At 38.7% G+C, this 25167-nt stretch overlaps 1 protein-coding gene and 4 long non-coding RNA genes across 7 annotated transcripts in view; 2 read left to right on the top strand and 3 right to left on the bottom strand.

Annotated features, from left to right (window-relative positions):
- Positions 1–3420, bottom strand: part of LOC125001050 — a 7471-nt gene extending 4051 nt beyond the window's left edge. Inside the window, exons 1-3 of one of the 2 annotated variants that reach the window (XR_007111456.1) lie at positions 3293–3387; positions 2754–2797; positions 12–2662 (exon numbers count right to left, since the gene is read on the bottom strand). This is a non-coding gene — a long non-coding RNA (uncharacterized LOC125001050). Of the gene's footprint in view, positions 1–11; positions 2663–2753; positions 2798–3292 lie in introns of both variants that reach the window. The other variant, XR_007111455.1, reaches the window with a different exon arrangement.
- Positions 1–16862, bottom strand: part of LOC125001056 — a 28007-nt gene extending 11145 nt beyond the window's left edge. Inside the window, exon 1 of the long non-coding RNA XR_007111462.1 lies at positions 16819–16862. This is a non-coding gene — a long non-coding RNA (uncharacterized LOC125001056). The remainder of the gene's footprint in view (positions 1–16818) is intronic.
- LOC125001096 lies at positions 388–25167 on the top strand. Its single transcript, XR_007111508.1, has 2 exons — positions 388–522; positions 24436–25167. It is a non-coding gene; the product is annotated as an uncharacterized LOC125001096 (long non-coding RNA).
- LOC125001057 lies at positions 18404–19111 on the top strand. 2 transcript variants are annotated; one of them, XR_007111463.1, is made up of 3 exons: positions 18404–18553; positions 18778–18863; positions 18938–19111. It is a non-coding gene; the product is annotated as an uncharacterized LOC125001057 (long non-coding RNA). The 2 variants fall into 2 exon arrangements; XR_007111464.1 differs by having other exon boundaries at positions 18430–18553; positions 18775–18863.
- LOC125000987 (NLR family CARD domain-containing protein 3-like) overlaps positions 22227–25167 on the bottom strand; it is a 59198-nt gene continuing 56257 nt past the window's right edge. Inside the window, exons 2-6 of the transcript XR_007111425.1 lie at positions 23920–23965; positions 23570–23648; positions 23288–23356; positions 23182–23216; positions 22227–22869 (exon numbers count right to left, since the gene is read on the bottom strand). The gene's annotated coding sequence lies outside the window, so the exon portion shown is untranslated. The remainder of the gene's footprint in view (positions 22870–23181; positions 23217–23287; positions 23357–23569; positions 23649–23919; positions 23966–25167) is intronic.

The following is a 25167-nucleotide window of genomic DNA, read 5'->3' as shown; positions in this document are numbered from 1 at the left end:
ATGTACTTTACCTATAGGGTGTTATTGCTTGTGAAGGTCCTGTTCTCTGGGTTGAGTCTTGGAAACCATCATGGATGTGGACCGGTGTAGTGATATAGAAGCAGATGTTAGAACAAAACCGTTTGTCCAATAAAAAAGTCATCGTATAGTATGTCCAGCAGAAAAGTCAAAGTATAGTATGTGATAAGAAATGTATGAAAAAAAAGTCGTAGTATAGTATGAATTAAAAAAGTCATATTATAGTATGCAATAGAAAAGATATAATGTACTATGTTGTGTATAGTATGTTGAATGAAAAAGTCATGATGCACTATCATGAAGACAGCTTTTGCTACTTGTTTCAGTTTCTGATCTACTTGGTTAAAGTTGAAGCCAGAGTCGTATGATCCAGCATTCAACATGTACAGTATCAGAAGGTGGACAACTTCTAAGTTTCCAAGATCTAAAGACAAAGAACAGCCTCGAAAACAAAGACTTCTATAGACACTTGCAGCTGAGAGATTATTCCCCAAAAGAGATGAGGTTCACACAAACATCTCTGCTTTCTATCGAGCTTTGGGTGACAGCAGGAAGGAATCAACACTTTATAAAAAAGCAAAAAGGGAAGCAGAGCTAAAAATCCAAATACAAGAGGAGGAGTGGCACCACATGTGTGAGACACAACGTACAACAACAAATTCATTCATATGGAGGGAGTTCTGCTGGAAAAACCTAACTCACTATTTTATAACAGCAAAGATAAAAATCTAGGCAACTGGCTTCACAGCAGGACTGCTGGAGATTATGTGGGAGCGTGGAGGCAGACCATGAACGCATCTTCTGGAAGTGTATAAAAATGAGGATATACTGGCAAAATGTTAACTCAGTCGTAAAAAATGTCTTGGGATGTGAAATTCCAAACACAAGTGATGATTCTTGGGAATATTGAGAAGGTTGTAGTGAAAGAAGATCTGTACTTGACTAAAGTGTTACTAGCAGAGAGTAAGACACAAGAAACTGGCTCAATGTGAACGCTCCAAAACAGGAGCAGTGGTTATGGAACGATTAACTCAAAGAGGACGTATGCTAAATGCTAATGCTAAATGCAATGACCATGAAGTAATTCAGATTTATTTCCTGAAAACATGAACACAACAAGCTTCATGATGATCTGATTGGCTGATTGTTGTCTCCTCTCACAGCTTCACTGAGGAAAACAGCTGGATCTTTGTATTGAGACAAACTGTGTTTACTACACTATAACTAAAAGAAGTATGAACTGACTCCAACCCTCCACAGTCTACAGTCTGGACTCTTCACAAGATCAAGAAGCTGCTTCACTCCTGAATCTTTCAGTTTGTAGTTTTTACTCAGGTCCAGATGTTTCAGATGGGAGGGGGGTGGACTTCAGAGCTGAGACTAGATAATAACAGCTGATCTCTGACAACCTGCAGAAACTCAATCATTTATAAGTTCAAAAGACAAAGTTCATGACTGACTAAACATTCAATTCAGAATTATAAACATGGCTTCTTTTACAATATACAGAGCATGACAGATACAAATGCATTATATTTGTTTTTCTAAAACAAAAAATACACCAACTTCATGGCACAGTAATGTAATACTAAAAATTATATTTAATAATAATTTATTTCCATAGTCTTTCTGCACTGGAGTTCATAGTTCTGGAATAGTTTTCTATTTTAAAATCTTTTTTAAAAATATTTAAATGTAATAAGTAAAAATAATAACAATCCTTCTTGCAGGAGTTATTGACCCCAATACTTCGGGTGTAACGACTTCAGAGACGTAGGTGTAGTTACAAACTGTGGCCACCGGAGGGCAGTGAACAAACAACCTCATCAATCAACCACAGTTACCATATATAATATTATTTATTTATCCTTCTTAATTTAATATTATTCAGCCCTTTTCACCTGAAATTATCTTCAGGGACATTTATATATTATTAAAATATTCCAACTGAAAGAAATTGATAATCACTTCAAGGAGAATTTATTTATATTTTTCTAATTATAGGCTGTGGCTAAGAGAAACTTTGACATGGAAATACATGCTCATTAAAAATGCAAACAAGGTGAAATAAATATCTTTGATTGTTGTCATTTTCATAGTCATAATTGTTATAATTATGAACATAGAAATGTTGCAATACTCCAGAAGTATCAGAATTATAGACATGACTTCTTTTACAATACACTGAGGCCAAACATGAGATATACGTGTATTTTTGTTTTTCTAAAAGGTAAAATATAATTTTATACATTTTCCACATTTTGTCAAATATATTTGTTTAGATTTTAATTCATTTATTTAAATGTTCTTAACCCCTACAATCAGGACACTCAAAGCATTTTGTGCAGTGTCTAATAAACACAATCTGCAATAAATGCACATTTATAAACGCACACAAAAAGATACAAATTACACACACACAACTGTTATATCTGTACATCAAGTGAACACCAATTTCATGTCACAGTAATGTAATTATAAAAAAATATTTTAATGATACACACACACAAGCTGCTGGCCTAAATCAACAGTCCCAACTTTTAAAATGTGAATATCTGCTACTTTTCTTTCTCATCAACTGAATTTCCTCCAGTTTGAAACTGTTGGTGGAACAAAAGAAGTGATCTGGACATGTTGCCTTCAGCTGTAGGAAATCAGAAAAGTAGTTTTTCTCCAGTTTCTGCTCATTTTAAAGAGAAACTAAGTGATGAATAAGAACAGTCCTTTATATTCACCTCATTTAAACTGATGCTCAACCTGTAGACCCAACACCTCACAGCTGCAACCAATGGGAATGATTGATTTCTTTCTGAAGCTGAACATTCAGGTTATTAAAGTTACAGCTAAATAAAGCAGTAAACTAACAAATCTTTCCATTTAAGATGCTGTGTCCATTCAAACGACTCCCTTTGCTTTAACTTAATCACTTAATCATTGTCCTCCTGCAAACAGAGAAGGCCTAGTTTGGAAAACAACCACTTTTAAAGTAAAAGTTTAAATTGGATGAGAAATATATAGAAATATGTGTAAATATATCCACATATAACTACACGCTCTTAGAAATGACACTGTGAACGGACCAGGATGAGTGTGGAACCGGATATTATTGACATAGTATAAAGCAAGGACGCAGAAAAACGTGACACAGCAATAAATGTTTGCAGAAAATGTTCCTGATTAAGTTGCGTAATAGCAGCAGCAGTGTTTCTCAAAGGAGCCGCGAACATGTGTCCTCTCACTTTGAGCTACTTTGAATGAATAAACCAAAACTCACCGGCTCGGCTGCGTGCTGTCACAAAATATCCGCTTACTGACCAAAAACACAACTATTGTGAGGAGAGTGTCGCCCTGTTTCGCTCAGTGTCTCTTTTCTCTTCGGATGAAGCCGCAGTAACAACAGCCGCTGGCCACGCCCCCTGCGTAACTTGTAGAGTGCGTCATTACATTTTTTAAATTTATCTCTAAATCACTAAAAACGCAATAAATCCCCCATTTTTTTCAAATAACATTTAAATGCACCAAATGTTCAATCTATTTTAATTAATATAGTTATTCTTCATCTCTACTCATCTCATAGAATATGACTGCTGTTATGTTCAAAATAAAACTATGTAGTGAAAAAAAGGAGGCCGTTTGGTTAGAAAAAATCACCGCAAGGTGTTTATTTACAGGTGCTTCCAGATTTGTCTGTATTAACAAAAGTATATACAACAAAAAAAAAGGTAACTGAACAGTTAACCAAGTTAAACTAAAGAAAATTCAACTTATAACAAAGCAAGATTCAACTGAAATCATGTGTAAATAGCTACACCTGATAAGCACACTGTCTTTCCTCCCCGACCAACAAAAGGCCTCTGCTTAAATACCCTCTCCTCCTCGTAACCCAGCCTCCCTGGCTGTACCACTATGTGAAGAGAGTCCACTGGCTCCTAATAAAACCATTAACAAAGTTAATCTCATACCTAACTACAGCAAAACACATTTACCTACATTACTGATGATCCCTATTTAACCATTTCTTCATTTAATAACAAATAAACCTAAATAATACTTTTGAGTAATTTCCCTTACCCGTACCCACTTGGACTAGTCCAATGACCTGCCCCCAATCATGTCACCTGAGTATAAAAGTAGGCAATATGGCCGCACTCCCTCCTTTGACTCTGGCTACATGGTAAGTATGGTAAGTAACATAAATGAATATATACATGACTTATTTTAACAAGAAGTAAATCAATAAACTATAACTAAATCTAACAATATGTGTAAGTGTCTATTTTAACCAAGATGTGAAGCTACCAAATATAACCAAACATAATACAAAACACAAACAAACCCGGGATAGTCTGTATCTGCAAAATGGTGATTACTGATGGCAACATAACTGAAAACAAGTATGGTTAAACTAAAGATGGAATAATGAGACAAATGGTCTGACCCACTTTGTCACAATTTCATAAGGAACATGTTTTTATATCATTACGCACAAAAAATGAATAAACAGATAAATCCAGGATGAAATAATCCTACAGGAAAGTACAGTTACAGTAATATCATAGGAACATTTCCCACTTTTACTTTACATTTTCTATTGTATTTTCAGTGTTTCAAAGACACAAAGAATCCAATCACAGACAACACTTTTACGTACTCTTGTCTTATTCTATTTACCTCTAAATGTGTAAAAAAAAAAACACAATAAATACTTTACATTTTATGTGGTATTTTCAATGTTTCCTGACACAAAGTAAAAGAAATACACAAAGAAAAATGCTTCTCGTGTAGAAGCATTGTTTTAGCTGAAGTGCTAAATGTTAAAACACACGTATACTGTTATTTAATAACAATAATAATAATATATATTCAGCCCTGACTCCATAAAGGTCATTAGTGGAGATTTGGCTCCATCTAGAGGTGAAAATTCAAGAGGAGCTGGACTTTATTTGTTGGTTCTGTTAGAATAGATTGATTTCAGCTCTGTTGATGATGTTAAATGAGAAACATGTGGATGAAGCTCTCCTCTTGACTCCACCTCCCAGTAACATGGTCCAGTCAGAGTCTCTCTACACACAAGCTGCTGCTGATTCAACCTCTGGATTATCAGGACTCAGCTCCTCCTCTCTCAGCTCACATACCGTCCTGTTTAGAACAATGGCTCCCAGCTATAGAGAGAAGAAGAAAGAAGAGAGGAGATAATTTAGTGTTTCCAGAGACTCTTTTCATCAGGTGTCAGCCAGTGATGCAGCACATCCAGTATAAAGAGCAGCAGGGACTTCAGTCCTGTTCAGAGCAGCTGTGGAGCTCAGCTAGCTTCCTTTCAGCTTCATGTTAACGTGTTGTAGCTGGAAGCTCACAGACCTGCACAGACTTTTAGCATCAAGTCTGTTTCCTCTGCACATTTCTCTCAAGTCCACAGAGGAAATAAACTGCTGAGAGTCATCAACGCTTCATTACTGCACAAACACTTTAGTGAAGGATTTCCAGCTGTTCCATTTCAATAAAGAGTCTGAGTGTGTTGATGAACATCTCATGTGTTTCTGAAGCATCAGCTGACTAAGAAACATTGAAGATATCTGATGAAACTAATGACAGAGATACAGATGTGATGACTGGACCTCAGCAGAGGTTCTGCTCTGTACAAAGACCACATGGTTACTAAATGTAATGATGGTTCTGTGATTTACAGGCTTCAGTCAGACTGATCTCAGAGCTGTGACAAAGATGAAACTGATCAGTTGTTTAGTTTTGAGGTGAGAGAACAAAGAGTCTGAGATCAGATCTGATGAATGAGGACCACTGTCTCTATTCATCTAGTAAGGCTGTCAGCTGGAATCCACATTTATTTCCTGAAAACATCAACACAACAAGCTTCAGGATGATCTGATTGTCTGACTGTTGTCTCTGTCTTTCTGTCCAGTCTGTCTCCATTCTCCTCTGACAGCATCTCTGAAGAAAACAGCAGCAGGTTTCCAGGAAACACATTTAGATTCTGTGTCTAGTACAAAACTACTGAAAGAAGAATGAACTGACTCCAACCCTCCACTCACCTCAGAGTCTCCAGTCTACAGTCTGGACTCTTCACAAGATCAAGAAGCTGCTTCACATCTGAATCCTTCAGGTTGTTTTCACTCAGGTCCAGATGTTTCAGATGGGAGGAGTTGGACTTCAAAGCTGAGACCAGATAATCACAGCTGATCTCTGACAAACTGCAGCAACTCAACCTGAATAAAGAATAAAATATGTTAATAAAATCATTGAAAATCTATCAGATGTGTTCGGGTTTTAATGTTCAGATCAACATTACTACGTCCTAATCAATGAGCTGTTCTCTAAAATGAGTAGAGTGACTTTGTCCTTGTGTTATTGTGGATCATCACCATATCAGATCCATAACAGACATCCAGTGAACTGACCTCAGAGTCTCCAGTCTACAGTCTGGACTCTCCAGAAAACCACACAGATGTTTCACTCCTGAATCCTTCAGGTTGGAGTTGATACTCAGGTCCAGATATTTCAGATGGGAGGGGTTGGACTTCAGAGCTGAGACCAGAGAATCACAGCTGAACTCTGACAACCTGCAGCCAATCAATCTGAGTAAAGAATAAAAGATGTTAATTAAATCTGACTTCTTCATCAGATGTGTTCAGGTTTTAATGTTCAGATCAACATTACTACGTCCTAATCAATGAGCTGTTTCTACTAGGTGGGGCAGAACTGAGATGGCCCTGACCTACAGTGTTGGTGAGCTTCTGCGCGTATGTCTGTGTACAGTGCACACTTCAGTTTGGTCAGTGGGGCCTGGGCTTCAGGGGTCCAGACTGCTTCTCACTGGCTGATTTGTAACAAGGGCAGGAGCTGTACAGGTCAGTTAGCTCGGCTAACGTACATATTGTAAGAGCATTCATTTTAGTGAAGTTCGATACCACCGATTTCCTTTCCAGTCAGACACTGAGTAAAATTCAGGCTCGCATCGACGATACCAATCTGATATTGATACACCCCAATGTGTCTGGCAAACCTACAACAAGTAGTGTTTTTTAGTGTATTTAAACTATAGCATCATAAAGAACAGACATTAGAGTAATTTATTCATTTATTTACTTTAAACTCAGAACTATATTGATGTTGTAGCTTCATTTACTATGGTCAAGCTAATATACAACAGAAAAAACAAACAGAGGACACAATCATATAAAATATGTAAAAATGCTGTTTCAAACACTTGAAAAAGGGAGGTAAGTAAAATAATAACACAATTTAAATAAATCACTGTCTAACTATTAAGAGCTACTATAAAATGAAAACTTGCATCTTAATTCTAATCATGTGCTCTCCTCTTCTGTCCTCCTGTTGGGGTTTAACCAGAGGTGTTTGACAAGGTTTGCTGTGTTGCCACAACTCAATAGTTTAGTTATTTTCCATTGTGTTAGTATATTACCTCGAATAACTGAAGTATTGAAAGTATTGTTATTTTGATTTGAGAATCAATTTTAGGGCATAAAGACCTGGTACTGGAAGTATTGATATTTCAGTAGCAATCTGCACATTAAACAATTAAGTTTTAAGATTCCTTAACACTAATTAATTAATTTCAAGATGAATCAAGTTGACTACCTAGGACTTTACTTCTGGAGCAGTTGGAGATAAAAGGTTTGGGAGCACATCAACCAGAAGATTTAATCATTTCTCAAGAGGGAAAAGACAAAACTAAGTTTTTCAACCAGGAGTAGTTTAAGAGGAAAACTTGGTTAACAGGGAGATTGGTGCTTGGTGAGTAACATTTATATTTAATCTAAATGAAATTGATTACATATTGTTTGATTTATTGGGGAACTTGTGTTATGTGTTACTGGCGATATATTTTGGGGGACACAATCTCATGGAGCTGTCCACCTGAAATGGCTGTTTGGATGTGGTATGTTGTGTGTAGTGACTTTGTGTATTGATTGCTGTGTATTGGGTGTGGGCTGATCATGCCATGAGCCGTGCATTGTGTTTTATATTGTTGTCGTGTTATTGTTTTGATGTTGAGTATGTGATATAGTGAGATCTGCTGTTTGGTGGTGCTATTGGTATGATAATATATGTTGTCAGATTGGTACAGTGGTGTGTTGGTGAGCAATGATGACTCCCAGCGAGAAGGTCGGGGCTGGGTCTGAATTGTGCTTTTCTGGATGGAGTTTGCATGTTGCGTGAATTTTCTCCAGGTTTCGGTGTTTTTGTTATGAGGGTATTGATTATGGTATTTCTGGATTACATTTCAAGATTTTCCTACATGGTCACACCAGAATTTCCTAACCAAAATCACCACTGGTTGGAAAACAAACTTTTCATTAGTTCATTGGCTCCATGACGTTCTTCTTGCTGTATTTGGTATCTCAGTAGGTTGGTGTTGTTAAAATGTTAAAAAAGAAGTTCATATTTTCAAGTCTGTCTTCAAACAACAGTCACATGTCAGATGGACATTACAGAGTTCTTAGAATTCCTACTGTCCACACTGACTGTGAAGTGCTCTCTTCCTAACACAACTACACTGGAAGAAATTACTTGATGAGTTTCTCCACAGACAGTATGAACAGAAAGAATGATTCCTGACTCTAATAACTTTTTAAATGTACATGTAAACACTAGACTGGTCCTGATTTGAGATCAGACCGACCACCGATGACTGAGGAGACACCTGCTGATATTAACAACATGATGCTCCTGCATTTAAACCAACTGTTGCTGGTCCATTTTCTATCTGTCAATCCTGACAGGAGAACTGTTTAATGTGATAAAAACATTGAGTGAACTGACCTCAGAGTCTCCAGTCTACAGTTTGGACTCTTCAGTCCATCACACAGCTGCTTCACTCCTGAATCCTCCAGGTTTTTGTTGTAACTCAGGTCCAACTCTGTCAGATGGGAGGGGTTGGACTTCAGAGCTGAGGCCACAACTTCACAGTGTCTCTCTGAGAGTCCGCACTCAGAAAATCTGTTATAACACATAAATATAAAATATGTCAATATGAATAAAGACACTTTATTATTTACTTCAAGCATTTGATGATAAACAGTTGGACTCATCCTGTTTGACATTTTGTTTTTCACAATGATTCAGCTTCTTATCTGACATGACACAATAATTCTCATCAGTTCCTCTTAAACCTGCAGACTTTTAAACTTTGGTTTGTTTTAATCTGCAAAGTAATGGAGATAAATGGAGTTACATTTAGGCTTCTTCTACACAGTCTGTCAGTGTGATCTGATCTAATGTCTGACTCCACAAAGTCATCATGATTAAAATGATAAAAATATGGAAAACATCCCTTTAAGGCACATTTAGAACATATTAAAATTGACAACTAATGTCTAATTAGATATATTTATCAACAGACAACTTTAATATGTTGTATATATAAACAAAGGTAGATAAACCGAAGAAAATCTACATTCTCACAGTGTTTCAAACTGCTGGAGAACATCTGTAAAAAAAAAAAAAAAAAAAAAAAAACTACAACTGACATGCAATGTTTACAATAAACAAGTTAAAAACTGTTTAATAGGGTGATAATGAACATTTAAACAAAAATAAAATGATGTATTTTGCTAATCACATCTGGACTCACTGAGCCTTTCTGCAGTTCCTCACAGCTGGAATCAGTCTCCGTCGTCCCTCCCATGATGTGTTGAACTTCTTCAGGTTCAACTCATCCAGAACTTCCTCTGACATCTGCAGCATGTAGGCCAGAGCTGAGCAGTGGATCTCAGAGAGTTTCTTCTCTGATCTCTTCTCTGACTTCAGGAACTCTTGGATCTCCTGATGAACTGAGAGGTCGTTCATCTCCATCAGACAGTGGAAGATGTTGATGTTTCTGTCAGGAGAAATGTTGGACTTGTTCATCTCCTTCAGGTTGTTGATGGCTCTCTGGATGATTTCTGGACTGATCTCTGTCTGACCCAGCAGACCTCTTAACAGTCTCTGGTTGGACTGCAGACAGACGCCATGAAGGAAGCGAACCATCAGGTCCAGGTGACCATTTTTACTCTGCAGGGATTTCTCCAAGACTCTGTTCAGGAAGACATCCAGAGTTGAGTCATTGTAGTTTTGTCCCAGGAAGTCCTCCAGCACCTCTGTCTTCCTGTTGGTGTAACAGTGGATCATGTAGACTGCAGCTAGAAACTCCTGAACACTCAGATGGACGAAGCAGAACACCTTGTCCTGGTACAGTCCTCTCTCCTCTATAAAGATCTGTGTCAACACTCCTGAGTACACTGAGGCTGCTCTGATATCAATGCCACACTCTGTCAGGTCTGATTCATAGAAGATCAGGTTTCCTTTCAGCAGCTGACAAAAAGCCAGTTTTCCCAGAGACTCAATCATCTCCCTGGTCTCTGGACTCCAGAGTGGATCTGTCTCAGATCCTCCATCATACTTGACCTTCTTCACTTTGGTCTGAACCACCAGGAAGTGGATGTACATCTCAGTCAGGGTCTTGGGCAACTCTCCTCTCTCTCTGGTTTTCCACACATCTTCCAGAACTGTAGCAGAGATCCAGCAGAAGACTGGGATGTGACACATGATGTGGAGGCTTCGTGATGTCTTGATGTGGGAGATGATGCTGCCGGCCTGCTCCTCATCTCTGAACCTCTTCCTGAAGTACTCCTCCTTCTGGGGGTCAGTGAACCCTCTGACCTCTGTCACCATGTCAACACACTCAGGAGGGATCTGATTGGCTGCTGCAGGTCGTGTGGTTATCCAGAGGTGAGCAGAGGGAAACAGTTTCCCCCTGATGAGGTTTGTCAGCAGCACATCCACTGAGGTGGACTCTGTAACATCAGTTAGGATCTCAGTCTTGTGGAAGTCCAGAGGAAGTCGACACTCATCCAGACCGTCAAAGATGAACACAACCTGGAACTCTTCAAACCTGCAGATTCCTGCTTCTTTGGTTTCAGTGAAGAAGTGATGAATAAGTTCCACCAAGCTGAACTTTCTCTCTTTCAACACATTCAGCTCTCTGAAAGTCAATGGAAATGTGAAGTGGATGTCCTGGTTGGCTTTGTCTTCAGCCCAGTCCAGAGTGAACTTCTGTGTTAAGACTGTTTTCCCAATGCCAGCCACTCCCTTTGTCATCACTCTTCTGATTGGTCCATGTCTTCCAGGTGAGGCTTTAAAGATGTCTTGTGGTCTGATGGTTGTTTCTGGTCTGTCTAGTTTCCTGGATGCTGTTTCAATCTGTCTGACCTCATGTTCATCATTGACCTCTGCAGTCTCTCCCTCTGTGATGTAGAGCTCTGTGTAGATCTCATTCAGAAGAGTTGACTTTCCTGCTTTAGCAATCCCCTCAAACACACACTGGAACTTCTCCTTCAGACTAGATTTAAGTTCACGTCGACAAACTGCAGCTTCATGTCCTGAATATCCTTAAAGAACAAGTAAGATCAGTGAATACATTTCCAACATTTAATTCCCTGATAGAATGAGTGATTACATTGTATACTTTGCTCCAAATCTTGAGACATTAGTAAATGTTTAATTAATTCATCAGGTTCAATGTTCATAGAAATCCTCTTACTTCTCTCCAGACGATCAGCAAGCTCCTCCTGCTTCATTCTCCTCAGGAAGTTCAGTGTGATCTTCACAAATGCCTCTCTGCTGCTCCTCCTCTGCTCTTCATCCTCACCCTCCAACACCTCCTCATCCTCCCTCTGACTCTCTAAGCATTCTGGGTAATCTGGACTCAGATCCCTCTGAATCTTCTTCAGCTCCTTCTTCACAAAAGTGACAATATTGTCCTCCAGCAGCTGGAACAGAAAACTATGTGAATGACAACCAGACTGAAACCATGGAGACAAACATCAGATCCATGTTGGACAGACTGACAGTCCCCTGGTCTACAAAGAGCAGCATGGAGATGATGGAAAGTAGTTGTTGTCCATGTACAGACCTTAAATATGGAGTCCAGCTGTGTTTGATGCTGATGAACAGACTGATCACTGAGAACATTTAAACTCTGCTGCTTCACTCTGTGAATAAATCATGGATAATTAGCTTTAATTGTGTCTGTTCAGATTGGTAAAGGCCCATGAGGCCATATTTAAAGTGAACAGTGAATCATTTGGCTTCCTGTTGTGGTAAATATTTACTAGTCCTTACGATCCCACTGAGAATCAACAGTACAGCCTGCAGCATTCCCAAGCACATTCATTCAGATTTCCCTCTGTGCTGAAGTGACCTGGAGGAGGCACCTCAGTGTCTGGTTAAGTTAGACTGGTTGTACTCTGCAGCTCACAGCAGGAATGTGTTTGACTGACTGTTTGCATCAGAGTGTTCTTGAAAATATTTAGTGCTCAGCAAACAGTCAGTGACATTTTGTTGTCAATAGCACCTTTAGATATGTTTACAATGAAAAAATGTGATGTGTTCAATACTTATTTTACCCACTGTATTCATATATATATATATATGTATATATATATATATATATATATATAGTAAGGAACTATTTTGTTTTAGTGTCAGTTTTAAATCCTTACATCCGATCCACAGAGTGACTCCTTTTCCTTGATATCTTATCTTCCTTCTCAGTCCATCCTCTCTTCTTAGACGCCCTGCTGGCTTTGGGTTCAGGTGGGGTTTGATTTTCCAGCTTCCTCCTGACAAACACATGACACATGTCCTTGACAATATACTTAAAATATCATAAAACACTGATAAATGTTTTATTCATCAGTCCACAGTGAGTGATGCCCAGGCCATTGTCAGTGGTTTTGAACTGAAACAGAAACATTCCCAGACTCTCTTTGATTGATTATGTGAGCAATAATTATCTCAATAATTATCTAAGTACTTGTTCTACACAAGAGTCATCCGTTGTTTGTTTGCTTCCAGAAAATGATTCTGTGGATGCCACGTGGAGTCACAGGAGGATTCTTTTATTTATTTACACATGTGCACCTCCAATCCACCCAAATGATGCCAATTAGTCAAGATGCTTCTAACGTTATGACATAATGTTCTGTGGTTTTCAAAGCTGAGTGCATGTAAATTTCCATCCTACTGGAAGTGTGCTATAGTATAATTTAAATCTGGAAACATTTATTAGATAAATTACTTCATGGATAAATGAGATGTCCTAATAAACGACACAGAGCTAATTAAAATAATCCTGGGTTTGTTTACATGGAGGCCTATATAAGACTTTAGCTGTAAAATGCATGAGAGCAAAACTTCACAAACTGAGAGCACAGCTCGAACATAAACAGGAAGCAAGGAGAAAGTTGCTGTATTAACATTTTACCTCTTTGCATCAGAAGGATGTTCTTGTTTAAAATCAACGTATCGACCCATCGACTTGTCGCTCTTGAAGGACACACAGCTGGGACCAGGTTCAGATTCAGGCGTCTCTGGTCTGAACTGCTGCTTTGTTCTTCAATACAACACAGAAAGTTTTCTGATGTCAGAATAAACGTAATATATAATATGAGAAACGAGCTGTGATTTGAGAGTTGATGGAGACTCTCAGTGGAGGAGCTCCAGGAGAAACTTTGATCATAATCTGATATCTTCCTCTAACACAGACATTCTTGTTTGATAATAAAGTTCAAATGAACCAAACTCTATCTGAATCATCATCATTTCATATGTTCATATATTAGATTTAATTTCTTTAATATAAACATGTCAAATAATCAAATCCATAATCAATAAATTACAGTCAAAGATGAACCAACAACACTATACTCTCAGTAATGTTTTACCTCTGATCATCAGTGGAAACTTGTTCATTAAAAGTTACAACTAAGTCTTTTGACCAGTCACTCTTGAAGGACACACAGCTGGGTTCAGGTGAGTCTGGTCTCTGATGGATCCTGAAAATAAAATAGTTATGATGAACTCAGTGAAGCTCAGATATTCAGCTAAATGATGCATTAATGGCATCCAGGGGAGTCTTAAGTTTTAACATGTTCAAGTGCTTAGAGTAACGTTATCTTACCTCTCCTTAGATGAATGTTTTTGATCATTTGAGCAGTCACTCCTGAAGGACACACAGCTGGGTTGTGGTTCATTCCTGTAAATAATTAAATGAAAATGCATAAATCAAATCAAATCAAATGTTCTTTTTGTCGCTGTATACAGGAACATTGTGAATACTTCACATCAGCGCTTTAAAAACATACAACATGAACAGAAAATAAAGTATTCCACACAACACAGTCACAAACAATCCCATTTAAAACCCAGACCATGTTGACAGCTTATTAACGATTACAGGTCTGTGATCTGTAATAACAATAATAATGAAGGAGCTGAAGTTGAGCTCTGACATGAAGAGTCATAGACTAGTTATAAATGTTCATCTCACCTCTGATCTTTGGTCTGGTTCTCATGTTCTCCACTCAGAGTGGTTTTAGAGGGAGGGACTCCCTCCTCTCTGTCCTCACACTGATCCATGCTGCTGGATTCACATCAGCTCGCACACACTTTCGACTGCAGAGGAAACACAAATCATTCACCTGAGCGTCAAATCCTTGAAATCATCTCAGCTGTAAAAACATCAGCTGCTAAAAAAAAAGCTCCAGTCAGCTGTTGTTGTTCTACTATCAGTCCACAAGATGGAGACATGAAGCTGTAGAAGTGAAGAGCAATTACACAAACACAGACTCTGACACCTCATCTTTGTTATTTAAAGTTTTTTGAGTAAACAGCAGCACACTACTGTGTCTGACTCTAATGGTGGAAACGATGGTTTTATGAAACACAGGGATGTTTGATTTGTGAAGAAAGAAAAGAAAAATCAACTGATCATCATGTTATTTGATTCCAGTCAATAAATCATCTAATAATAAAGTAGATTGACCTTCAAACATTAGAATGATCCTACTTTTGTCATGAAATAAAATCTGCTACAAACACCACAGAGCAGAAACAAACAGTAACATAACAGACGTTGATAAAGTTAAGTCCAAAGAGCTGAGCCATAAGACAGTAAACTGGAACCAGTGATGGGAATAACGGTGTTAAAATTACTTTAAAAAATTAATTACTGTTTCCATCATTGTAACACCGTTTCCGTTACTGGCAAATAAATGGGGCGCGTTACAAACTAAAGCTGTCTGTTGTCATCCAACTTGGTTCTCAGACACAGGAGCCGCAAAGGTTTTTCGCTCTGATGTTGTTCTGCCTGTTAAATTCTGATCAAAGGCCTGACAGACTGTATCATTAAAGCTTCAGCTCAAAACCTTTTGTTGTACTCCCATAAAGACCGATCTCTGTTCCTTTGTTTCAATCAAACAAATCAAATGTGTTGATACACGATCGTTAATGGAAGCGCATAGGTGAACGGCGACTGTGTTTATATCCAGCTTGTATAGTGATCTCCCACACTTTAATGATCATGGCAGCGCTCTGCATCCGAGAAAAGTCGGGATTTGGCGGCAGATATCGGGCTCTGTGCAGGACACAGTGATTTATTCTAATATCAGCAGCCTTTAGAAAGAGCGGGGGTTTGACCGGTTCATTCTTCTGGTCATCAACAAACTGTAACTTTATGTACGCGATGACGTATGAGGGAGGAAAAAACAGGAGGTCCGACTCGGGACTTTTGAAGCTAAGAAAAAAATCCAAATTATTAGAGATATTTAAATGAATCCCCCAAACAGCTTAACTATCAAGGAATGTGTAGAGGTGGTTCAGACCTAGAAGTACCTAGGACTACAGGTACAGGACTACAGCTGGTTGGCTAACATAGACGCAGGTGGTCTATGCTGCTGGACATGGTCTAACAGATTATCGTGGCCAGTGTCCACTTCTACTCTGTGGTGAACTGAGGAGGCAGCACTAAGAAGAAGGTTGAGGAGGACGTTTGTCTGTCAGGACATAAGACACTACAACGCCTTCCTCTGAGGGAAAAAATGGACTATTGTAGTTTTATTATTATTATTATTATTATTATTATTATTATTATTATTATTATTATATTATTATTATTATTATTAAATCATTATTAGTATGTTTTAATTTGAAACACCAGCAAACATTTGGTTTTATTCTTGGAAATAAAAACAAAACGCAGTTTATTTGGTAAGAAACCAAAACAGATCAGCTGATCATCGTATTATTTGATTCCAATGAATCAACGATGAAGAGACGTTACTGTAAATGAATAATATAATGCAGAGTCTCTGTCGCACTATCACGTTTTATTTAGAAAATGTCTAATAATTCTGGTAGAAGAAGGTTTTTCATCAGAAATGTTACTGATGAAAACATTTAATGAAAAATAAATCATCTGAACCTGAAGCGGAGTCAATGCGCGCTCCGGGGGCACAACTGTCTATGCAGTGCACACGCACACTCATAGACACAAAATGGCGGATAGATTTATAGTTGCCTCCTTCGTCTTAATATTTTCAACTTCTTATCAGTGAACGTGAACTATTTCTGAAGTTTTTCTGTTGGAATTGATTAGCTCCAATAGAAAAGTGAAGATGATAAGTTAAAAACGATAAATTATTGACTTTATCTCCAGGCGGAGTTTACACAGAGAAAAGGATCTGCGACACAACGGAGGTGAAAGTGAAAGTAACTTCTGTACCAAGATTAATGAAAATGTAATAGTTTAATTAAATCTGATCATCATACTGTTTGATTCCAGTGAATCATTTATCTAATAATAATGTAGACTGATCTTCAAACAGAGTGACACAAACTTAATAATGAAATAAGAAGTGAACATCTTCTACAAACATTACAGAGCAGAAACAAACATTAAAGTTACTGAAGACAAAGTTAAAGCTTTAAACAAATCAAACTTACAGTTTATTTAACCAGAGAGATGAAGAAGACTCCACTCCAACCTGAACACTGAACAGGTGAGCTATACTTCAGGAATGAGGTGAGGTTTTACCTGTGACAGAGGTAGAACAGGTTAGACAGGAGAAGATTTTTATCCGTCAACATGTCTGTTGTTGATTCTTGTCATAAACTTCTATATCAGTGTGTTCAGGTTTCAGTTTAAATATATCAGTTTAATAATAATTACACAAATTACAACACTAATACTGATAACTATAATAATATGTCACAGGAAATACTTCCCTTTTGATACTTTAACTGCATTTGTCTATGCAGGACTGGAGTATTTTACTACAGTGTGGTGCTTTTACTAAAGTAAAAGATGTGAATAAATCCTCAGTGTAACCTCAGTGCATTGTCCCCATGCAGCCTAGGCCTATAGCAGCATAACTAAGGGATGGTTAAGTCCAGCTCTAACTATAAGCTTTGTCAAAAAGGAAAGTCTTAGTCCTGACCTTAAACGTAGAGACTGTGTCTGCCTCCTGAACCCAAACTGGGAGCTGGTTCCACAGGAGAGGAGCCTGATTGCTGAAGGTTCTACCTCCCATTCTACTTTTAGAACCTCTAGGAACCACAAGTAGACCTGCACTTAGAGATCGTAGTGATCTGTTGGGACAGTATGGTTCTATGAGGTCTTTCAGATATGATGGAGCTAGGCCTTTCAGGGCCTTGTATGTAAGGAGGAGGATTTTAAATTCAATTCTAGATTTTAAAGGGAGCCAATGAAGAGAAGCTAATGCTGGAGTAATATGATCTCTCTTGCTAATTCCTGTCAGTGCTCTTGCTGCAGCGTTTTGAATCAATTGGAGGCTTTTTAAAGAGTATTTGGAGCCAGACAGTAACGAGTTACAATAATCCAGCCTGGAAGACACAAATGCATGAACTAGTTTTTCCCCATCACTCTGAGAAAGGATGTTCCTAATGTTGATGATATTACGAAGGTTAACGAAAGCAGTCCTGGTCACCTGCTTTATGTGAGAATTAAAGGACATATCCTGGTCAAATATAACACCAAGGTTTTTCACAGTAGTACTGGAGGCCAAGGTAACGCCATCCAAAAAAACCAGGTGATTAGATAATGAATCTCTGACATGTTTAGAGCCAAATGCAATAACTTCTGTTTTGTCTGAGTTTAAAGATAGAAAATTACAGGTCATCCGAGCCTTTATGTCTTTAAGGCGCTTGGAGTTTAACCTGCTGATTAGTTTCATCTGGTTTCATGGATTTATGCAGTAGATGCAGTTAAAAAGAAGAAATGTGAGATTGTTATTATTATTATTAAGATTTACTGCGCATGTCCTAGTTTTCAATTTATTACAGTGTATCTATTGCGTGCTAGCTGTAGTTCCCTGCTGTGACCACCGGAGGGCAGTAAACATACCTCAGACAGTTGTCGTTACTGACAGTGACCACTGGAGGGCAGTGATCGTGATGGTTTCTCTGTTGTTATTAAAGCGACATCATGTAGTTCATCATTTCACCATCAGATGGAGACGAATCTCCATCACAGGTCATTTTAATGTCGAAGAAGCAGAAACCGGAAGTTATGAACAGGTGTTGGATAATTAACCTGATTAATGTTAAGCTAGCAACGTAACTTCGGTCTCAAGTTAACGTTGTTTGTCCTAAGATGAAATAACTCGCGACTCCATGAAGAGGAAATAAATGATATGTAGATATCGAGAGTTATGTCCAGGTACAGTCATATTTCGTGTTAAAGTTGACTTCATGTTCGTGTTTAGCTGTTAGCTTTAAAGCTAATAGAGGAGGAGCTTGCGTTGTTTTGGTTAAGTTAAAATATTATGTAGCTTTACACCTAAAGGTAAATCCTGCAGGGATCCAGACCAGGATACATTCATGTTCACACTAAATGCATGAAAAAATAATCTTTTTGTTGTGTTGTTTGTGTCTGACCAGCAGTCTGCAGCCTAAAGACACTCAGTTCATCATAGAAACCAAAGGTGGACACGCAATGTTTTATAATTCAGGCCTGGAACAACAGAGATGTGCGTTTTTATTTAATCAACTGTTGTAAATGATGTGAAGTCAAGAACAGTGACGTGATGTGTGTTTACTGCAGGTGGAGAACATGCTGATGGATCACCACAACCAGAGCAACTCAGGACGACACCACGACAAGAACCTGGACAGATAAACTGTTGATATCTCGTCTGTGACGTTGAACGAGTTTAAATCTCAGATATTAAAAATAATTAAATTCACATATTTAATAAATAAAAGTCAGAAAAAGCTGCTTCTTCTGTTCATGTGAATTTAACTCAAAGTTAAACTAAAGATCTCCAGATGAGCTCAAAGAGCTGTGGCTGTTAGAAGGTTCAGACATTTGGAGGTGGAGGGTTAGTGGCTGTAAAAACACTGAGAGACTGTGTCTTCAGTCTTCAGCTGCTTCACTGGTCCAACACTCAAAGCTTCTCCAGAGTCCAGAGAAGAGTCTGAGGTTGAGAGTCTTCAGGTTGAGGGAGTCACTGACTGAACGGCTCAGTGAGTCGGGAGTTGAATCAAGAGCTGAACGGCTCCTCAGAGGGGCGGAGTCTGTGGGAGGCGGAGCCAACTTTTGAAAAATTTCCCCAAAATTAGATGACAAATATACCAAAAAATGATGTGCAAGTGTGAGAAAGTGGCTCAGGAGAAAGAAGAAGGGTTGTGGGTTCAAGTCCCACAGAGACTTGTTTTATTTTACAATGACAAGCATACAAGCTTATTTATAAAACCTGGTCTCGAACCTGCAACCTCCAGATTTGGAGGCTGCTTTTTAACGCACCGAGCTACTTCTCAACTTAATATATAAAATTTTTAACTTCTATTTCTGGTTGAAGTGGCCAAAAGCTGAAAAACGACAACTACCCAGCTCCAGGCAGAAGCCAGCAGGCTCTGGGTTTTTAGTGTAGAGGTAAAGTTAAGGGTTTGATATCAGGAGGTCAGGGTTCAAGTCCCGTCCTTTACATTTTCCTGAGATTTTCACATCCGAACCATCAACTCCTGACTCAAATGACTGGGACGAGTCAGATGAACGACTCTTTCTCTGAAACCACTCAGGTGGTGAGGGCCGTCCTTCCTCTGGGTGAGGAGGACTTCCTTCAAGTCACTGTCTGACCTGGAGCTGAACACACAACCTCCAAAACTTCACCACCACACCTGAGAGACACGGTGGACGACACACAAACGTCCTTTTAAAGCCTCACACTGATGTTTCACCACAAAACCACCAGTTTAACAACAGGGACAAAATATTAGGAACAAAAATAATCACTCTTTAGTTTGATAAAAAGATTTTATTTTGCCATAAAAAACAACAAATCACATTTTAATACAGTTTCCTGTGAGGAGTCACTGTGGAAGAACATTTGATCATTTAATAAAAATATTGCAAATTATATTCCATATTCATATTTTATCATATTTTTGACTTCAGATAACACTGAACAACCTGAGATCTGCAATGACAATAAAGAATATTCTGTTCTAACAAAATAACTGTGAGTCTTAGTTTCTCTGCTGTTTCTGAGGTGACTGTGCTGACCTGAAGTCAGAAGGTTTTACCTTGACTAGCTCTGAGGAAAGGTTCAGGATGAGAAGGAGACCAAGTCAGACCACGACTCATCTTCAGTTTTCACCTGGAAACTCATCTGAAAAATAAAAAGAAGGACGACACGTCCTGGATTCACACCTGAAAAATGACTGAACTCAGTCTAAATGACGTGAACACACACAAACAAACTAGAGGAGGAGGTTCCATGTGGAGTCAACCTCAGACCTTCATCATTTGTTCCTGTTGAAAAGTTAACGTACGTGATGGAAAGTCAAGTTTCTGTTGGACGACACCGTATATGTTTTCAGTTTTATTTATATTTCTGCAGCACATTTAAACAAAGCTCCCTCTGATCTTAAAAATCACCCATGTTTCTATCATTTGAGATCATCAGTAACAGACTGAACTGGCAGGTTTGTTTCTACAGTGAACAGTTCAACAGCTTTGTGCATCAGATACTTTAACTGTTGATAAAATACAGAAAAACGTCTTTAAATCAACATTTATTTTGTCAGTTAATTATTTTTCTAAATGCAGCTGGATTTGACCAAAGAATCTCAAATGTCCGATTTGTCCTGAACGCAGCGGACTGATCAGGACGTGGAAACAGCTGAGCAGCAACACGTTGCCTCTGTCCGCGTGTTTCTTTCACGTTTCTCCAGTGAGTTGATCAACTGTGACTTAGTGGTGAACACTGAGACTGAGAGGAAGCAGCAGGTCAGTCTGCAGAGTCTGTTTTGACTCTTTAACCAGTGAATTGATGAGTCGGAGGCAGGAGGAGGCTCACTGCTCTGAAAACACACTCACCTGCGCAGGTGAACGCAGCCTGTTGATCAACACAAACACTGACACCAGACTAAAGGAGAGGAACCAGAGAAACGGTTTTACCTGCAGCAGCAGGAGGAGGAGGAGGAGTGATGAAGCTCAAATAAATCAGAGTTCCTCCTGATCCTGAACGATTCAATGAACCCAGAGGACAGGAAGTGTTTTTAAACTATCACCATCACTGCCCTCCAGTGGTCAGTGTCAGAAACTACAACTGTGCACATCCACTAACACTGATCCTCAAAGAGACTTTATGACTCATTTAGTGAGAAGAGAAAACCCAGTAAAGAAGGATGAGCTGGTTCTGAGGCTGGTGATCTAGAAATCTAAGGACAAACTTCCTTTGTTAAACTTTGTGAATAGCTCAGTGAGGTGAGACGTCCTAGTAACTCCTCCTTGTTCTTAGGTCCTAGGTTCAACTCTAGGCTACTGACTTCTTTCTGTTGTTGCTTCTGAGGGAAGTGAACAATGAACACAACAACAAAAAGCTGCACATCCAGGTTGAAGAGTAGCTCAGTGAGATCAGCTGTGGTTCTGTCTCTCAGTCTGAAACCAGTGGATCAAATCCAGAGCTCTGCTTTCTACATTTTATTCTCTAAGTGACAGAGGAAAAACTAAAATGCTTTTAAACTTTAAAGCATCACAACGTCTCTGGGTTCGTGGCTCATGATGTTAAGTCTTTCCTCAGAGGTTCTGAAGGTTTGGGTTCAAGCCCTGGATGGTTCAGTCCATTTTAAATATTAATACCAACACGAAAGCCTGAAAAGATGTAAAAGTAGGTGCAATGTTGTCTCTGGTTTAGTGGCTCAAGTGGTTAAAGTCTTCCTCTAAGGACTGGGAGGTTGTTGGTTTGATCCTTGGACAGTTTTCTTTTAAATTTAATGTCCAACAGCAAGAGAAAAGACTAAAAAACCCTGATATAATCTGAAAGTAGCAGCTTTTCTCTGATGGCCTAAGGTGTTAGGTTAGTTCATTGATGTTCTGGAGACATGTGTTCAATCCCCCATGAGAACTTTTAGATTTAATCAACCACAGAAACAAACAGAAAAGCTCCAGGAAGAGTGAGAACATGTGTGGTCAGATAGCTCAGGCTGGTAGAGGACTTCTTGGAGGTTCTAAAGACGTGGGTTCAAATCTTATCGTAGTCTATGAATTTTAGAGTCCAACACTCAAAGTAGAGACTGAAAAGCTCCAAGAAAGACCAGGAACATGTGGACAAATAGCTCAGACTGTTAGAAGAGTCTATGGTGAGTGTGACGTCATGGATTCAAATCTTATGACAGTCGTGACTTTTGAAGATCAACACCAAAAGAAACAGATTGAAAATGTACATGAAAGACTAGAAACCTGCAGTTAAATAGCTCAGAGAGTTAAATGAGTGGTTGAACTTTGTGAAGTCATGGGTTCAAATCTTATGACAGTCGTGACTTTTAAAGTCCGGATTCCAAAGTGACGATGACAAAAGCGCTCAGAGAGAAGGTCCAAGTGTGAAGGGTTCTCGTTGGTGTGTGGTGGTTCAACCGTGGCTGGAAGTCGCAGGAGATTGGTTCGAATCCCACCCATTGTCGGGGGCCTGGATCATCAGAGTGGGTCCTGTGGTAGCAGGCGCGGGGGGGGCCGTGTCCTCCCCGTGGTTTCTGAGAGGTAGAAGGACGGGGTTATGTCTCCCATAACTAAGAGCAGCTGGAGTATTAGAGCGAGGGGGGAGGAGTCAGTCGTGGGGGGAGGAGCCAGTGGTGGGTGTAGTCAGTGAGGGGGAGGAGTCAGCAGAGAGGAGTGGTTAATGGGTGGGGTCAGGCTTAGTGGGTGGAGTCTGCAGAGGGGGGAGGGCCTTCATTATCTCTTTGCTGCTGCACGTGGAAAAGCTGTGGGGGTCCAGTACAAACATATCTGTCCCTCCAACCAGAGGGACAGATATAAATAAACTATAAAAAAAAAATATACGTTACCTGCAGCGTGAAGATCCTCCTCTTCACGTGAAGTCCTACGTACATACAATAACATAACATCATTTTAAACCACTTTAACATGATCATTTAATTTAATACACTGCACCTTTTGCAAAGTTGCTGTTGTTCAGGTGAAGTCTTAGAAACCATCATGGCCGCGTCTCCTCCTGATGTTCTGGAGTGATAGAAGTAGGAGGTTAACACTAAACCAACAACATTTACTAATGTGAAACAAAAAATCTTACATGTTATGACTATCTATCTATTGCTCTATCGAAAACAATTGAAGACTTTAGATGAATGAAACATTAAGCCAGTTTGGATTATCATGGTTTGTCATAATGACTAATTTTAAAACCGTTTAAAATAGTAATGTAATAAACTTCACCTGTAGAGTCTTCCTGCGACGTTGCTGTTCTTTAGTCGTAGTCTTAGAAACCATCATGGCCGTGTCTCCTCCTGATGTTCTGGAGTGATAGAAGTAGGAGGTTACAACTAAACCCACTAACTAATATGCAACAGGCTGCAACAAAATGAGTTTCTATTTTAACAATACCTGTTACTCTAGTATTAAAAAATAGTTATAGTAAAATAAAATTAATAAAAGTCCACAACTAGTAGGCGTCCTACTGTAGGTTAAAAAAAAAGAAAATGAAGGAAGAATTTTGATTAAAATGTTAAAAGCCGTAAAATGAACAATTTAAAAAACGTTTTAAATGTTAATGTAATGTACTTTACCTATAGGGTGTTATTGCTTGTGAAGGTCCTGTTCTCTGGGTTGAGTCTTGGAAACCATCATGGCCGTGGACCGGTGTAGTGATATAGAAGCAGATGTTAGAACAAAACCGTTTGTCCAATAAAAAAAGTCATCGTATAGTTTGTCCAGCAGAAAAGTCAAAGTATAGTATGTGATAAGAAATGTATGAAAAAAAAAAGTCGTAGTATAGTATGAATTAAAAAAAAGTCATATTATAGTATGCAATAGAAAAGATATAATGTACTATGTTATGTATAGTATGTTGAATGAAAAAGTCATGGTGTACTATCATGAAGGCAGCTTTTGCTACTTGTTTCTGTTTCTGATCTACTTGGTTAAAGTTGAAGACAGAGTTGTATGATCCAGCATTCAACATGTACAGTATCATAAGGTGGACAACTTCTACGTTTCCAAGATCTAAAGACAAAGAACAGCCTCAAAAACAAAGACTTCTATAGACACTTGCAGCTGAGAGATTATTCCCCAAAAGAGAAGAGGTCAAATGAAACTATAAATAAGGTGATTGGTGTTATCAGCGATTCACACAAACATCTCTGCTTTCTATCGAGCTTTGGGTGACAGCAGGAAGGAATCAACACTTTATAAAAAAGCAAAAAGGGAAGCAGAGCTAAAAATCCAAATACAAGAGGAGGAGTGGCACCACATGTGTGAGACACAACGTACAACAACAAATTCATTCATATTGAGGGAGTTCTGCTGGAAAAACCTGACTCACTATTTTATAACAGCAAAGATATAAATCTAGGCATCTGGCTTCACAGCAGGACTGCTGGAGATTATGTGGGAGCGTGGAGGCAGACCATGAACGCATCTTCTGGAAGTGTATAAAAATGAGGATATACGGGCAAAATGTTAACTCAGTCGTAAAAAATGTCTTGGGATGTGAAATTCCAAACACAAGTGATGATTCTTGGGAATATTGAGAAGGTTGTAGTGAAAGAAGATCTGTACTTGACTAAAGTGTTACTAGCAGAGAGTAAGACACAAGCAACTGGCTCAATGTGAACGCTCCAAAACAGGAGCAGTGGTTATGGAACGATCAACTCAAAGAGGACGTATGCTAAATGCTAATGCTAAATGGAACAGTGGACTGAATAGTAGCATCTCCAGACAGTCTGTTAGTGTTATTATTGTTACTTTAACTTGTATCTTCTTTGATGTATTGTTTTTGCCGACATACATGTGAAAACTCAATAAAAATTTAAGTT

The sequence above is a fragment of the Mugil cephalus genome, chromosome 23, assembly GCF_022458985.1.
Source record: "Mugil cephalus isolate CIBA_MC_2020 chromosome 23, CIBA_Mcephalus_1.1, whole genome shotgun sequence".
In the NCBI taxonomy this organism is placed as follows: Eukaryota; Metazoa; Chordata; class Actinopteri; order Mugiliformes; family Mugilidae; genus Mugil; species Mugil cephalus.
The sequence above is the reverse complement of the archived record's forward strand: the minus strand, read 5'-3'. Positions and strand labels throughout refer to the sequence as shown.